Source organism: Chlorocebus sabaeus, chromosome 29 (genome assembly GCF_047675955.1).
Source record: "Chlorocebus sabaeus isolate Y175 chromosome 29, mChlSab1.0.hap1, whole genome shotgun sequence".
Lineage (NCBI taxonomy): Eukaryota > Metazoa > Chordata > Mammalia > Primates > Cercopithecidae > Chlorocebus > Chlorocebus sabaeus.
The window spans coordinates 23,599,206-23,617,351 of NC_132932.1; the positions used below are offsets into that span (position 1 = coordinate 23,599,206).

Sequence of the window (18,146 nt, forward strand, 5' to 3'; positions counted from 1 at the left end):
ACAGAACATTTCTATCGCCACAGGGCTCCCTCACGTTGCCCTTATATTGTCACAGCTACTTCCTTCCCACCCTCAAACCCTTTTTAACCCTTGACAACCATTTATCTTATCTCCAAATTTGTCATTTCAAGGGTGTTATAGAAATGGAATCAAAACAGTTTGTTATAGACATGGAACCAAAAAATATGTAATATTTTTTGGACTGACTTGTTTTACTTAGCATAATTCTCTAGAGACTTATCCAAGTTATTGCATGCATTAATACTGTAGTTGATTTCTTTCTGTTGCTTAGTAGTATTCCATGGTTTGGATGTACCCCAGTCTAACCATTCACCCATTCGACATCTTTTTTGTTTTTTTATTTTCATTTTTGGGCCATTATGAGTAAAGCTGCTATAAACATTCATGTGTAGGTTTTTCTGTGAACATAAGTTTTCATTTCTCTGGGATAAATGCCTAGGAGTGCAGTTTCTGGATCATATGGTAGTTGTACGTTTAGTTTTTAAAGAAACTACCAAACTGTTTCCAGAGGGACTGTACCATTTTATATTCTCACCTGCAATGAATGCGTGAGTGATCCAGTTTCTCCACGTTTTCATGTTTAGTGTTGTCGCTATTTTCATTTTAGCAGTTCTGTTGGGTGTGTACTAATATGGTATTGTGGTTTTAATTTGCTTTTCCTAACAGCTGGTTTACCTTGAGCATCTTTTCATGTGCTGATTTGTCTTCTGTAGGTCCTTTTGGGTGAAAAGTCTTTTCACATCATTTCCCATTATTTTATTGTGGTGTTTTTTTTGTTTTTTTTTTCTCTTGTACTCCTGGGTTTTGAGAGTTTTTTCTATTCTAAACAGTAGTCCTTTGTCTCATATGTGCTTTGCAAATATTTTCTCCCAATCTATAGTTTGGCTTCATATCCTCTAACAGTGTCTTTCAAAGTGAGCAAAGTTTTGTTGTTGTTGTTTTGTTTTGTTTTGTTTGAGACAGAGTCTTGCCGTGTTGCCCAGGCAGAGGTGCAGTAACACAATCTTGGCTCACTGCAACCTCCACCTCCCAGGTTCAAGCAATTCTCCTGCCTCAGCCTCCTGAGTAGCTGGGACTACAGGTGTGCACCACCACTCCCCGCTAATTTTTATGTCTCTTTTAGTAGAGACGAGGTTTCACCATGTTGGCCAGGCTGGTCTCGAACTGTTGACCTCAGGTAATCCTCCCGCCTCGGCCTCCCAAAGTGCTGGGATTACAGGTGTGAGCCACCACTCCCAGCCAGCAAGGTAAGCAAAATTTTTAATTTGGCTGAAGTTTCCTTTATCATTTTTTCTTTTTATGGATCTTGATTTTAGAGTCAAGTTGAAGAACTCTTTGCTTAGCTCTGGGTCCTAAAGATTGTCTCTCATTTTTTTCTAAAAGTTTTAGTTTTACTTTTTACATTTAACTCTATGACTCATTTTGAGTTAATTTTTGTATAAAGTGTGAGGCTTTGGTTGAGGCTTTCTTTTGGTGGTGGGAGAGGACCTATGGATTTCCATTTACTCTAGAACCCTTTGTTGAAAAGGTTATCTCTTCTCCATAGAATTGCTTTCGTGCCTTTGTCAAAATGCACAATTTTTTGTTGGACATACTTGTGTGGGTATGTTTCTGAATGTTTTGTTCTGTTCCGTTAATCTATGTGTCTGTCTTTCCAACAGTAGCACATAATTTTGATTAGCGTAGCCACAAAATGAGTCTTGAAATCAGGTAGATTATTTCTGTCCACATTATTTTTATTTTTCAAGATTACTTGGCTGTTCAAGGCCTTTGCCTTTCCATGTAGATTTTATAGTAATCTTACCTATATCTGCAAAAACATCTTGCTAGGATTTTGATGGAAATTGCTTGGTAAACCTGTTAATTTGAGGAGAATTTTGACATCTTTGCTATGTTGAGTCTTTTCTGTTCCATGAACACTATGCCTCTCCATTTATTGAAAAATTTTAAAAATTCTTTTATGAGCATTTTATAGTTTCCAGCGTATAAGTGCTATACATGTTGAGTTAGATTTACACTTAAGTTTTCATTTTTCTGAATGATTATAAGTGATATTTTTAATTTTGGTGTTCACACATTCATCTAGTATATAGAAATACAATTAATTTTTGAATGTTGATCTTGTATACTGTCACCTTGCTGAACTCACTTGAAATTCTTTGTAGATATTTTGGAATTTGCTATGAGACAATCATGTCTGCAAATAGGAATTGTTTTATTTTTTCCTTTTCTATTTGCATGCTGTTTCTCTTTTGCTGATTGCACTGGCTAGAATTTCCAGCACTATTTGACTGACAGGGATGAGAGTGGACGTCCTTGCCTTATTCTTGATCTTAGGAGAAAAGCATTAAGTCTTTCACCTTTAGAAATAATGTTGCCGGGCGCGGTGGCTCAAGCCTGTAATCCCAGCACTTTGGGAGGCCGAGACGGGCGGATCACGAGGTCAGGAGTTCGAGACCATCCTGGCTAACACGGTGAAACCCCGTCTCTACTAAAAAATACAAAAGACTAGCCGGGCGAGGTGGCGGGCGCCTGTAGTCCCGGCTACTCGGGAGGCTGAGGCAGGAGAATGGCGTAAAAACCCGGGAGGCAGAGCTTGCAGTGAGCTGAGATCCGGCCACTGCACTCCAGCCCGGGCGATACAGCGAGACTCCGTCTCAAAAAAAAAAAAAAAAAAAAAAAAGAAATAATGTTAGGGCTGCAGACTGGTTTTGGATGTCCTTTATCAAGTTGAGGAAGCCCCCTAATATTCTTATTTTTCTGAAAGTCGTTATTATGAATGTGTCAAGTTTTCTCACATACCTTTTCTGTATTAATATATTTGTATGATTTTTCTTCTTTAGCTTGTTAATATGGTATATTACATTGATGTTTTTGAATATTGAGCCAGTCTTGTATTTCTTTATAGATTTTATATACAATTGATTTTTAACTTTAACTTTATTCTTGAGTAAATTCAAATGTATACCACAAAAGGATCCTACCTTATTCCTTAGCTCAGTTTACTTCCTGTCAGTTTTTTGTTTATCTTCCTAAAGTTATTTACACATAGTTGAACAAATATATTTATATATTTATATTAACTTTTATACCAACAGTAGCAAAAGTTAGTCTAGCTTTATTGAGGATGTACATATGCTAAATATTGAGTTAGTCACTTTATTTAAATTATTTCACCAAATTCTGACAACACTCCTTTGAAATAGATATTACTATTTATTATCTAGGTCTCAAGAACATTGAGTATCTTTTGTTCAACATCAGTCAGCTACTAAGAGGCAGAGCTGATATTAAGATTAAATCTGCCTGACTCTGAAGCATGTGTTTTTTTGACATGGTTCTTCTCTGGTGTCTGCCTTATGGGGTATAAGGATCCTTATTTCTTCTTATTGCCTCTTCTGAATTTGTACATGCTGAGGCCATGTTGACAGTGACGTTGGATTTCAGAATGGAGTAGGTAATTGATCACATTTTTTGACTACATCAATTTCTGACTTGTGGAATTAAAAAATCCAAATGTAGTTAAAAAATTATTACTTTGAGAAAAGTGTCTGTGGTTTGGATAAATAATAGTGGGACCATAATGACCTTTACTTTAGTTGTGCGCTTAATATTGCATGTAAGTTGCAGGGATCGTAGAACTAGAAATGATGCACTAGGAGAAAACAGTCTCTTCATGAAACATGTATCAGTATGACTTAGAATTGGAAAGAAAGAAAGGATCAGGAGCTGACTAGAATGCAAGGCTTAGGAGTAGCCTAACAAATCTCTGGCTTCATTTTTTAAAATGTATTTTCCTTTTTACTGGAAATTGTTCTTCAATTTCCCTTTGACCAGATTTTGTCTTGGGCAGGGCAGTGTAATGTAATATCATAATTTTCTGTTTGTAATAAATTATAGATACTTTAGTCCATTTGATGCCCGAAAGATCATACTAGAGCTTAAATAAATTGAGGTAATGTGTATATGATAAAAATAGAAATTGTGAACCTGCTGAGAATTTGCACTTTTCTTATATGGTTGATAAGTTGTCATTATCACCTTTCTAGGCCTCAGTTTACTTATCTGAAAAAACAAGAATATTGGGCTAAGATGATTTCAAGACTTTCTTTAGATTCATTCACAGTGATTCATTCAGTCGTGTAATGGGGTCAGACCTGTTGATTTCCTGATTTGTGAGCATTCTGCTAGTAAACCACAAGGTGGGAGGCTTGTCCCTTTCTTGCAGTGATTTTCATAAGTAATTCAATGTTTTATGCTAATTTTAGTCTAAATCACACAAATTGGGGGAAGTTTATTGTGGAAGGAAAAGGAATGGGGAGGAAGTTGAATGGATAGAATAAGGGTAATTTACATAGCACTTACTTTTGATATTTTTGGATACTATCAGCCCATAAATGAATGTTCCCCTGTATTAGACAAGGTCGGATTTAGAGATCAGCTAGTGTCTGTTCTCAACAAGTTGATATGTGAATTTATGGGAAAGCAGTGGTGGAAATGAAAGCACCAGAGACTTTTTCCTTCCTATTTTCCTCTAAAATGTCAGTGAATAGACCAAGTTGACAGCTGCATGTGTCACAAAAGGTGGAATTTGCAAGATGGTTCTATAAACTCTCTGCAGTGGGAAAGGATTAAGAAGTGTGACTAGAGGCTGAACCTAGGTCTTCTGCCTAAATCTGTCCTGTTAATTGATGTTAATCTGGGAGAGTCTGCTCTGAAAAGCCGAAACACATTGACTTGGATGGGTAGCAGCAAGAATCTAAGTTCTAGTTTTAGATACATAGAAATGAGTCCCCAACCTTATAGCATAGGGACAGGAGAGAAGAGACAATGAAAAGCTCTTTGTAATAGATTTACTTGTCTTTGTGTAACCGTGTTTTAGATTTCTATAGTTAACAGTAATCCACTTCGTAGCCTGGAGGGCAAAACGGTGTGTGGTTCAGTAATTTCATACTTGACTGAGTTGTCGTTCAGGAAGATAGGCAACGAATAGACCAATAGTCTTGGAATATAAATCGGTCTGCAGGTCTCTTAGACTCTTGTTTGCAGTTACTCTGTGGAGGAAAGGAATTGAAATAGAATTCAAGAATGGAGAAGTGCTAGAAATTGTCAGTGTTTAAAAATTGTAGCTGATTAATGACAAAAATTAATAAAAACACTAGCAGTAATGGGGAATGGGTTGATGTTAAGCAAATTTTGTGGTGACTATGGAATAAAAAAGAATGAAAAGGATAAGAAGCAAGATTTTGAAGGATTTATGTACCCGTGTGTGTACACATGTGTGAATATTTTATGTGGTGGACTAGAAGAGCCTAGCCTAAGCAAATGGGCAAATGTCTTACTATAATTTATGATTTTGATGGAGGTTTCAGAGTATTTGTTTATAAAAATCTTTAAGTTTGCTGCTGTCAGAATTAAGAGCAGGATGTTTATCTGGCATGTCATTATAAAAGATAAATGAATGTATAATATAGTCTGGGTAACACAAAACATTTTTTAAAAATCCTGAAAGAATAGAAACCACACTAGAAATCTAACTGATCAAAACAGTTGTACCAATAAATATATGAAATCCTCTATTAAGGAGATATTTTTTAGAAAGGAAATTTCATTAAAAAAATAAATCCAGAAGTTTGATAAATAGAAGAGATAAACATAAAGCATAATGGACAGAAGCTACATACCAAAGCTTTGACTCAGATATATCAACCAAATATGAATGAAAAGAGAGGTTTGGCAATATTAACAATAAAATAGGATTTATGGTAAATGAATTATGGCATAAGGATCATTTTTGCATAGATAATTGACACATTTACTAGTGAAGAGACTAACTATCAATTATAACAACAAAGTGCATGAGACAAAAATAAAACTGTAAGTGGAACTCTGCAGGCACTTAGTGTGGGGGAGATCGACACAGGTTAATTAGGAAGATGAACCATATGAATGGAATAATTAAAGTCAGAATTTAAGTGTCAGTGAAGGATAGACAAAAATTCGTTCTATAGCAGGTGAAAAAGTAATTCAAATTTAAAAGAAAGAAAATGTCACAGGTTTCATGTGTTCATCACTCAGTCATTAGCTCCGGTTTTAACCATCTAAGAAGAGACCCAAGTTGCCAATGTGGAGAGCAAAGCTTCAGCTGTATTTATTGAGGCCCCAGGGAGCATCACTGCTAAAGAATAGGGCTCCCTTCTACAGTTAGGTTGGAGAATGCCTGGGAAGTCAGTCCACAGTGGTTGCCTCCTATTGTTTCCTTCCACCTGTAGACCTTGGACCTGCCTGTAGGTCCTGAATTGGATTTGCAAATCTGCCTGGCAGGTTGCAGCCTGCCTAGCAAAACTGGGTGTTGATAAATGAAAAGCTGCAGAGATAAGGGTATCCTGACTTAACATCTGGAAGTAAGGCTCTGTGCGCCATTCTGGGTGTTCAGAAACACAGGAAGCCAGGAGGAGGCCTGACTCTTTTTAGCGATCCACAGATAGGCAGCAAGGCAGAGCCTGCTTTCTTTTTGAGGCATAGGAACTCTACTAGTGGTTGGCAGCCTTTCACATTGTCTTCATTTGTGGAGGAGTGATTAAAGAGTCACCTGTGAACAAAGATAGTTTTATTTCTTCTTTTCTAATTAGTATACTTTTTATTTCCTTTTCTTGTGTGATTGCATTAGGTTGGGCTTTCAGTATGGTGTGGAAAAGAACTGGGGATATCCCTTTCTTGTTTTTTTTTTTTCCTGAGCAGCATCTTTTAAGATGCTGGTACTCTGAAAATTCTCATCTCAAATCTTAGATTAAATTATATTGTTCTGTAAAGAAAAGGTATTTCTTGGGTGCTTTATCCAGATGATGTAGATGCTATATATAGCACCCTTAGTTGTTGCTGACTGTCCTCCTCTGACTGTAGACCATGGTGGTAACTGGTTTCTCTGTGGGCTGATGAGAGTTAAGTCAGTGTGTATATGTTTACCATTAATCTAGGATAATAAAAACCTTGTTTTGGCAGGTTGTGGCTCAAGAGTTTCTCTCATTTGTAAGCAACTGTCACTTATAGCAGTGAGTAGCTGAAATAAAGCTTCATTGTTGGCATAGTTGTGACAAGCAACTGGAGCTTGCATTTTCTTTTCCGTAGTTTTATTTTGCTTTACATGTGTAAAATTAAGAAACAAAGCTATAGCATGTATTACCAATTAGTATAGACCCGAACATGGGCTTTGGAACCAGACCGCTTGGTTTTAAATCCCCACCTCACTTCTTCCCTGTGTGATATCTCTGTGCTTCATTACCCTTTTCTGTAAAATGGGGAAATTCTGTAGGATAGTGGATTAAGTTTAGTAATACACGTGTAAAGAAGTTTGAACAGTACCTGTCACAGAAATGTTCAAATGTTACCTATGCTTTTCATTGTTATTAATAATGTGAACATTTGGTCTTCTTTCAGAATTGAGCACTTTGCCAGAATCTACAGTCAAAAAATTGCCATCAAAAAGGAAGTTCTTATGAAAACCTTGTGGGGAGATTACTATATAAATATGAAGGCTAAAAAGATCATGAAGGGTGATCAGGTAATGCGGTGTATATCCTTTTTGACTGTTGGTCATGTTCTTGCCCTACAAAAATCTATCATGTAATATCTTTAATAAATGTAATTCAGCTTTAATTTATGCAGCTCAGTTCATGAGGGACATTTTTACTGTGTATAATTGGGAAAGGCTTACAACTCTCATATACAGGTATTGTTCATATAGAGTTCTTAGTTCCTTTAAGTGTAGTGAGCAAAGAACTGCTTTTTCTTTTCTTTCTTTTCTTTTTTTTTTTTTTAGAAGACCAAAAATCTTAGATCTTGGGCACCTGAAGACACACATTTTGTGCCGTGCATTTATTTGTCTCTGTCACCATAAAGAGATGTCTCTTCTAGACATCCCTGTATGATTCACACTGTCCTAGTCTCAGTTGAAGCATTTTCTCACTGCATGCTGGTCATCGTGCAGTGTAGATCAGGAGAGGTGGATGCTCCCTGAAACCCCTTCTTCTGTAGATAGAGGTGGTGTAGGAATTCTGTCATATACCCTCAAAGGATACTTTTCTTGGAGCTTTATTTAATTATTTATTTTTATTATACTTTAAGTTCTAGGATACATGTGCACAACGTGCACGTTTGTTACATATGTATACATGTGCCATGTTGGTGTGCTGCACCCATTAACTTGTCATTTACAATAGGTATATCTCCTAATGCTATCCCTCCCCCTACCCCCTCCCCACAATAGGACCCCGTGTGTGATGCTCCCCTTCCTGTGTCAAAGTGATCTCATTATTCAATTCCCACCTGTGAGTGAGAACATGTGGTATTTGGTTTTCTGTTCTTGCCATAGTTTGCTGAGAATGAAAAGTAAGAGTCTTGTAACATTGTTTACCTTTAGGCATCTTTAGGCAGTATAATTTGTCTCACTTTCCAGTTTGATGAGTGGTACTTCAGAAAGCTGAGATGGACTGAGAAAGTGGACAGAGCTTCCACAGATGAGTTGATTACAGGGCTTGGAAGCAATTTAAAGAAGTCTATGTAACTCAGCTAAAGGGTGATATTGGAGGGACAGGACAGCAATATTTTATAGAGTGCTGAGGTGAAGAGATAAAGGGATAGAAAGAAACATTGGACCTTCGTGCATGCAAACCCAGGTTTAAAAAATAGTTATTAAAGTAGAAAAGGTGCTTGATAGCTAGGATCATTAATGGGGAAGTTGGGAAATAACTTTTCTGATATAAGTTTGCTTTAGTGCATTCATTTTCTAAGTTATTGCTGAAGTGGAATAATAACTTGTTAGCACTTATTTGTAAGACTGCTTTACCACTTGATATAGTCTGCTTGAGGAGGTTGGGGAGAAGTACTTCCTGGGAAGTCTTAAAGAAGGATTCACTGGAAAGTGTAAGAGTAGAGGTTGAGGAGGCTGTTTCTGTGGCAGGATTCCCTTCAGTCATTTTTAGCTTTTTTTTAAAAAGTAACACATTAGGGTAAAAATATGCCAAATAATGTTGGGTTCCTTTTCCCCACTGCCTGTTTATATGTGCATATGACATTTTCACCCTCCAATCTTGTGTTTACTATAGGGACAAAGACAAAATTGATAAAATAGGGACTTCTTTAGGATGAAAAATTGGAGCCCGAGAGGCACGACATTCAGACCCTAAAGTTCAAATCAATGCCATTTGCAGTCAGTGACTACCCATATCCCATGCTGTTCTTGGTATTCTTTATTCTACAGGTTTTTAATGAAATAGTTTGGATAAAGCAAGAAGAGACAATGCGTTATGGCAACCAGGAAATTCTCTGGAAATAACATTCAATCCAAAATAAGTCTTCTCTGCTTATTTAGTGTTCTACCGTGAAACTGTGTTTGATACTTTAATAATTAATACACTAATACTAATTTGTTTTAACATTACTAATGAACTTCTTTAGAAAGACAATCTTTTTGTGTTTATTTAGTAATCTGTAAAAATAAAAATGTTTACACTAAGATTTAAATATAAGTAGATGATTTAGATGTTTGTGTTAGATAACTGTTTCAAGGTCACCAGTAGCCAACCTGCTAAGCTCTGTTCTCATTTGTTCCATGGGCTTCAGTGTTAAAGTATCTGTCATGAGGATCCTTTTTGGCCTTTTAGGAGTTTGTGAACTCCCTGAAATTGTGTGCATGTTTTGAGATGTGATGCATAAAGCAGTGTTGCCATATAACACATGCATTTTCTGTATGGACAGACTTTGTTACCTCAATATTTAGAGCATACAGTGAATCTTCGCCTTGGTGGGAGGCACTGGCTCAAGGTTTTGAGTCCTTAACAACAGACTTCAGCGATGGTGTGTCAGAAACTTCCTAGTCCCCTTGATATTACAGCCGAGAGAGTGGAGAGATTGATGTGTACAGGATCACAAACTTTTGACTCTCTTCCACCAGAAACTCAAGCACTGAAAGCAGGTAAGGAAAGATGGACCTGTTGGAATATACCATGTCATTGACTGTCCTCCATCCAGGCTGCTCTAGGCCAATTTGCTGAATGTTAGTTTGCTAAATGGCCAATTTGCCAAATGTCCACTTCCACAGATGAACAGTTTCACAAATGACCATTTCACCAGTTTTGCCTCCCACCCCCACCCCAAAGGTTTTCTTGTTACAGCCATTTTGCTCAGCCAATAGGATGAGAGACCAGCGACTTCCTGTGCACATGCTCCTCATGAGAAAAGAAGCTCCCATTCTGGACTTTGTAGGTTCCATGAAATTTGTCTCTACGAATTTTCTTTTCTCTAATTCTTTTCCTCCAGTTCTATTGCTTTTGTAACCGTGCCCCCAAACCACTACACTGTTGTTCTTGGCATCACTTCGACTTTTGGTTCATTAAATCTAATGGCCAGTTTTCAGTCTTCATAGGACTAGGTCTGTCACTGGCATTTGACACAGGTGATCACTCCTCCTCCTTGAAGCACTTTCTTCCCTTGACTTCTAGGCTTCCATTGCTTCCATTCCCTTGCTTCTGCTTTTCTTTGTGTCTCCCTGGCTGCTTATCCTTAATAATCTCTTTTTGTGATTCCTCCCCATCTCCCTGGCTTTTTAACTTTGGGGTGCCCCAAGTAAGGTTCAAGTCTTTGATCCTCATCTATTTTACCTGCAGTCCCACTTCTGATAATCTCTTTTTTTTTTTAATCTTTCAGTTTATGATTTTTTAAAAAAATTTATTTATTATTATTATACTTTAAGTTGTAGGGTACATGTGCACAACATGCAGGTTTGTTACATATGTATACTTGTGCCATGTTGGTGTGCTGCACCCATCAACTCGTCATTTACATCAGGTATAACTCCCAATGCAATCCCTCCCCCCTCCCCCCTCCCCATGATAGGCCCCGGTGTGTGATGTTCCCCTCCCCGAGTCCAAGTGATCTCATTGTTCAGTTCCCACCTATGAGTGAGAACATGTGGTGTTTGGTTTTCTGTTCTTGTGATAGTTTGCTAAGAATGATGGTTTCCAGCTGCATCCATGTCCCTACAAAGGACACAAACTCATCCTTTTTTATGGCTGCATAGTATTCCATGGTGTATATGTGCCACATTTTCCTAATCCAATCTGTCACTGATGGACATTTGGGTTGATTCCAAGTCTTTGCTATTGTGAATAGTGCTGCAATAAACATACGTGTGCATGTGTCTTTATAGCAGCATAATTTATAATCCTTTGGGTATATACCCAGTAATGGGATGGCTGGGTCATATGGTACATCTAGTTCTAGATCCTTGAGGAATCGCCATACTGTTTTCCATAATGGTTGAACTAGTTTACAATCCCACCAACAGTGTAAAAGTGTTCCTATTTCTCCACATCCTCTCCAGCACCTGTTGTTTCCTGACTTTTGAATGATCGCCATTCTAACTGGTGTGAGATGGTATCTCATTGTGGTTTTGATTTGCATTTCTCTGATGGCCAGTGATGATGAGCATTTTTTCATGTGTCTGTTGGCTGTATGAATGTCTTCTTTTGAGAAATGTCTGTTCATATCCTATGCCCACTTTTTGATGGGGTTGTTTGTTTTTTTCTTGTAAATTTGTTTGAGTTCTTTGTAGGTTCTGGATATTAGCCCTTTGTCAGATGAGTAGATTGCAAAAATTTTCTCCCATTCTGTAGGTTGCCTGTTCACTCTGATGGTAGTTTCTTTTGCTGTGCAGAAGCTCTTTAGTTTAATGAGATCCCATTTGTCAATTTTGGCTTTTGCTGCCGTTGCTTTTGGTGTTTTAGACATGAAGTCTTTGCCCATGCCTATGTCCTGAATGGTACTACCTAGGTTTTCTTCTAGGGTTTTTATGGTATTAGGTCTAACATTTAAGTCTCTAATCCATCTTGAATTAATTTTCGTATAAGGAGTAAGGAAAGGATCCAGTTTCAGCTTTCTACTTATGGCTAGCCAATTTTCCCAGCACCATTTATTAAATAGGGAATCCTTTCCCCATTTCTTGTTTCTCTCAGGTTTGTCAAAGATCAGATGGCTGTAGATGTGTGGTATTATTTCTGAGGACTCTGTTCTGTTCCATTGGTCTATATCTCTGTTTTGGTACCAGTACCATGTTGTTTTGGTTACTGTAGCCTTGTAGTATAGTTTGAAGTCAGGTAGCGTGATGCCTCCAGCTTTGTTCTTTTGACTTAGGATTGTCTTGGAGATGCGGGCTCTTTTTTGGTTCCATATGAACTTTAAAGCAGTTTTTTCCAATTCTGTGAAGAAGCTCATTGGTAGCTTGATGGGGATGGCATTGAATCTATAAATTACCTTGGGCAGTATGGCCATTTTCACGATATTGATTCTTCCTATCCATGAGCATGGTATGTTCTTCCATTTGTTTGTGTCCTCTTTGATTTCACTGAGCAGTGGTTTGTAGTTCTCCTTGAAGAGGTCCTTTACATCCCTTGGAAGTTGGATTCCTAGGTATTTTATTCTCTTTGAAGCAATTGTGAATGGAAGTTCATTCCTGATTTGGCTCTCTGTTTGTCTGTTACTGGTGTATAAGAATGCTTGTGATTTTTGCACATTAATTTTGTATCCTGAGACTTTGCTGAAGTTGCTTATCAGCTTAAGGAGATTTTGGGCTGAGACAATGGGGTTTTCTAAATATACAATCATGTCATCTGCAAACAGGGACAATTTGACTTCTTCTTTTCCTAACTGAATGCCCTTGATTTCTTTCCCTTGCCTGATTGCCCTAGCCAGAACTTCCAACACTATGTTGAATAGGAGTGGTGAGAGAGGGCATCCCTGTCTTGTGCCAGTTTTCAAAGGGAATTTTTCCAGTTTTTGTCCATTCAGTATGATATTGGCTGTGGGTTTGTCATAAATAGCTCTTATTATTTTGAGGTACGTTCCATCAATACCGAATTTATTGAGCGTTTTTAGCATGAAGGGCTGTTGAATTTTGTCAAAAGCCTTTTCTGCATCTATTGAGATAATGATGTGGTTCTTGTCTTTGGTTCTGTTTATATGCTGGATTATGTTTATTGATTTGGGTATGTTGAACCAGCCTTGCACCCCAGGGATGAAGCCCACTTGATCATGGTGGATAAGCTTTTTGATGTGTTGCTGAATCTGGTTTGCCAGTATTTTATTGAGGATTTTTGCATCGATGTTCATCAGGGATATTGGTCTAAAATTCTCTTTTTTTGTTGTGTCTCTGCCAGGCTTTGGTATCAGGATGATGTTGGCCTCATAAAATGAGTTAGGGAGGATTCCCTCTTTTTCTATTGATTGGAATAGTTTCAGAAGGAATGGTACCAGCTCCTCCTTGTACCTCTGGTAGAATTCAGCTGTGAATCCATCTGGTCCTGGACTTTTTTTGGTTGGTAGGCTATTAACTATTGCCTCAATTTCAGAGCCTGCTATTGGTCTATTCAGGGATTCAACTTCTTCCTGGTTTAGTCTTGGAAGAGTGTAAGTGTCCAGGAAATTATCCATTTCTTCTAGATTTCCCAGTTTACTTGCGTAGAGGTGTTTATAGTATTCTCTGATGGTAGTTTGTATTTCTGTGGGGTCGGTGGTGATATCCCCTTTATCATTTTTAATTGCGTCGATTTGATTCTTCTCTCTTTTCTTCTTTATTAGTCTTGCTAGTGGTCTGTCAATTTTGTTGATCTTTTCAAAAAACCAACTCCTGGATTCATTGATTTTTTGGAGGGTTTTTTGTGTCTCTATCTCCTTCAGTTCTGCTCTGATCTTAGTTATTTCTTGCCTTCTGCTAGCTTTCGAATGTGTTTGCTCTTGCTTCTCTAGTTCTTTTAATTGCGATGTTAGAGTGTCAATTTTAGATCTTTCCTGCTTTCTCTTGTGGGCATTTAGTGCTGTAAATTTCCCTGTACACACTGCTTTAAATGTGTCCCAGAGATTCTGGTATGTTGTATCTTTGTTCTCATTGGTTTCAAAGAACATCTTTATTTCTGCCTTCATTTCGTTATATACCCAGTAGTCATTCAGGAGCAGGTTGTTCAGTTTCCATGTAGTTGAGCGGTTTTGATTGAGTTTCTTAGTCCTGAGTTCTAGTTTGATTGCACTGTGGTCTGAGAGACAGTTTGTTATAATTTCTGTTCTTGTACATTTGCTGAGGAGTGCTTTACTTCCAATTACGTGGTCAATTTTGGAGTAAGTACGATGTGGTGCTGAGAAGAATGTATATTCTGTTGATTTGGGGTGGAGAGTTCTATAGATGTCTATTAGGTCTGCTTGCTGCAGAGATGAGTTCAATTCCTGGATATCCTTGTTAACTTTCTGTCTCGTTGATCTGTTTAATGTTGACAGTGGAGTGTTGAAGTCTCCCATTATTATTGTATGGGAGTCTAAGTCTCTTTGTAAGTCTCTAAGGACTTGCTTTATGAATCTGGGTGCTCCTGTATTGGGTGCATATATATTTAGGATAGTTAGCTCTTCCTGTTGAATTGATCCCTTTACCATTATGTAATGGCCTTCTTTGTCTCTTTTGATCTTTGATGGTTTAAAGTCTGTTTTATCAGAGACTAGTATTGCAACCCCCGCTTTTTTTTGTTCTCCATTTGCTTGGTAAATCTTCCTCCATCCCTTTATTTTGAGCCTATGTATGTCTCTGCATGTGAGATGGGTCTCCTGAATACAGCATACTGATGGGTCTTGCCTCTTTATCCAGTTTGCCAGTCTGTGTCTTTTAATTGGAGCATTTAGTCCATTTACATTTAAGGTTAAGATTGTTATGTGTGAACTTGATCCTGCCATTATGATATTAACTGGTTATTTTGCTCGTTAGTTGATGCAGTTTCTTCCTAGCCTTGATGGTCTTTACATTTTGGCATGTTTTTGCAATGGCTGGTACCGGTTGTTCCTTTCCATGTTTAGTGCTTCCTTCAGGGTCTCTTGTAAGGCAGGCCTAGTGGTGACAAAATCTCTAAGCATTTGCTTATCTGTAAAGGATTTTATTTCTCCTTCACTTATGAAACTTAGTTTGGCTGGATATGAAATTCTGGGTTGAAAATTCTTTTCTTTAAGAATGTTGAATATTGGCCCCCACTCTCTTCTGGCTTGAAGAGTTTCTGCCGAGAGATCTGCTGTTAGTCTGATGGGCTTCCCTTTGTGGGTAACCCGACCTGTCTCTCTGGCTGCCCTTAAGATTTTTTCCTTCATTTCAACTTTGGTGAATCTGGCAATTATGTGTCTTGGAGTTGCTCTTCTCGAGGAGTATCTTTGTGGCATTCTCTGTATTTCCTGGATCTGAATGTTGGCCTGCCCTACTAGGTTGGGGAAGTTCTCCTGGATGATATCCTGAAGAGTGTTTTCCAACTTGGTTCCATTTTCCCCCTCACTTTCAGGCACCCCAATCAGACGTAGATTTGGTCTTTTTACATAATCCCATACTTCTTGCAGGCTTTGTTCATTTCTTTTTCTTCTTTTTTCTTTTGGTTTCTCTTCTCGCTTCATTTCATTCATTTGATCCTCAATCGCTGACATTCTTTCTTCCAGTTGATCGAGTCGGTTACTGAAGCTTGTGCATTTGTCACGTATTTCTCGTGTCATGGTTTTCGTCTCTTTCATTTCGTTTATGAGCTTCTCTGCATTAATTACTCTAGCCATCAATTCTTCCACTTTTTTTTTTTTCAAGATTTTTAGTTTCTTTGCGCTGGGTACGTAATTCCTCCTTTAGCTCTGAGAAATTTGATGGACTGAAGCCTTCTTCTCTCATCTCGTCGAAGTCATTCTCCGTCCAGCTTTGATCCGTTGCTGGCGATGAGCTGCGCTCCTTTGCCGGGGGAGATGCGCTCTTATTTTTTGAATTACCAGCTTTTCTGCCCTGCTTTTTTCCCATCTTTGTGGTTTTATCTGCCTCTGGTCTTTGATGATGGTGATGTACTGATGGGGTTTTGGTGTAGGTGTCCTTCCTGTTTGATAGTTTTCCTTCTAACAGTCAGGACCCTCAGCTGTAGGTCTGTTGGAGATGCTTGAGGTCCACTCCAGACCCTGTTTGCCTGGGTATCAGCAGCAGAGGCTGCAGAAGATAGAATATTTCTGAACAGTGAGTGTACCTGTCTGATTCTTGCTTTGGAAGCTTCCTCTCAGGGGTGTACTCCACCCTGTGAGGTGTGGAGTGTCAGACTGCCCCTAGTGGGGGATGTCTCCCAGTGAGGCTACTCAGGGGTCAGGGACCCACTTGAGCAGGTAGTCTGTCCCTTCTCAGATCTCAACCTCCGTGTTGGGAGATCCACTGCTCTCTTCAAAGCTGTCAGACAGAGTCATTTGCGTCTGCAGAGCTTTCTGTTGTTATTGTTTACTGTGCCCTGTCCCCAGAGGTGGAGTCTACAGAGACAGGCAGGTTTCCTTGAGCTGCTGTGAGCTCCACCCAGTTCGAGCTTCCCAGCAGCTTTGTTTACCTACTTTTTTTTTTTTTTTTTTTTTTTTTTTTTTTTTTGAGACGGAGTCTTGCTCTGTCGCCCAGGCTGCAGTGCAGTGGCCGGATCTCAGCTCACTGCAAGCTCCGGCTCCCGGGTTCACACCATTCTCCTGCCTCAGCCTCCCGAGTAGCTGGGAGTACAGGCGCCCGCCACCTCGCCCGGCTAATATTTTTTGTATTTTAGTAGAGACGGGGTTTCACCGTGTTAGCCAGGATGGTCTCGATCTTCTGACCGTGTGATCCGCCCGTCTCGGCCTCCCAAAGTGCTGGGATTACAGGCTTGAGCCACCGCGCCCGGCCTGTTTACCTACTTAAGCCTCAGCAATGGCGGGCGCCCTTCCCCCAGCCTTGCTGCTGCCTTGCCGGTAGATCCCAGACTGCTGTGCTAGCAATGAGGGAGGCTCCGTGGGTGTGGGACCTTCCCGGCCAGGTGTGGGATATGAACTCCTGGTGTGCCTGTTTGCTTAAAGCGCAGTATTGGGGTGGGAGTTACCCGATTTTCCAGGTGTTGTGTGTCTCAGTTCCCCTGGCTAGGAAAAGGGATTCCCTTCCCCCTTGCACTTTCCAGGTGAGGCAATGCCTCGCCCTGCTTCAGCTCTCGCTGGTCGGGCTGCAGCAGCTGACCAGCACCGATCGTCTGGCACTCCCCAGTGAGATGAACCCAGTACCTCAGTTGAAAATGCAGAAATCACCGGTCTTCTGTGTTGCTCGCGCTGGGAGTTGGAGACTGGAGCTGTTCCTATTCGGCCATCTTGCTCCGCCCCCTCTTCTGATAATCTCATCCAGTCTCAAGACTTTAAATGACAACTACATACTCATAATTCACACAATTGTGTATCTTCAGAGCATGTCTGTTTTCTGGACTCTGGACTGATATCTAGAACTCCCTCTACACTGTGTTGTCTAAGAAGCATCTCAACTGAACATATCCCAAACTGGGCTTTTTATCTTATCCCCAAGTCTGCTCACCTAGTCATTTCCATCTCAGTTAGGGGCACCTCAATCTTTTCATTTACTCAGTCCAAAAACCTTGGAGTCATCTGTGGCCCTTGTATTTATCTCATGCTCCAACATCCAGTCCATCAGCAAATCCTGTTTATTCTTCCTTTTAAATACAGAACTCAACTATTTCCCAATGTTTTCACTTCTGCCTCCCTGAGCCAAGAAACCACCATCTCTCACCTGGTTATTTTAATTGTTTAACAACTAGTATCCTGGCCGGGCTGGGCACAGTGGCGCACGCCTGTAATCCCAGCACTTTGGGAGGCTGAGGCGGGTTGATCATGAGGTCAAGAGCTCGAGACCATCCTGGCCAACATGATGAAACCCCGTCTCTACTAAAAATACAAAAATTAGCTGGGTGTTGTGGTACGTGCTTGTAGTCCCAGCTACTCAGGGGGCTGAGGCAGGAGAATTGCTTGAACCTGGGAGGGGGAGGTGGCAGTGAGCTGAGATCATGCCACTGCACTCCAGCCTGGGTGACAGAGTGAGATTCCAACTCAAAAAACAAACAAACAAACAAACAGCAACAACAACAACAACAACAAAACAACTAGTATCCCTGCTTCTTGATTCTGGTTAGTGTTTTCTCAATATTGTAGACAAAACAGAGTGATCCTCTTAAGATATAAGTCAGGGCATGTCATTCTGTTCCTCATTTAAAGCTTCCACTGGCAAGTCTTCTGATACA

General features: G+C 39.5%; 1 pseudogene; it reads left to right on the forward strand.

Moving 5' to 3' along the window:
* The window catches only part of LOC103231494 (elongation factor-like GTPase 1), a 52,216-nt pseudogene that overhangs the window by 14,379 nt on the left and 19,691 nt on the right, over positions 1-18,146 (forward strand).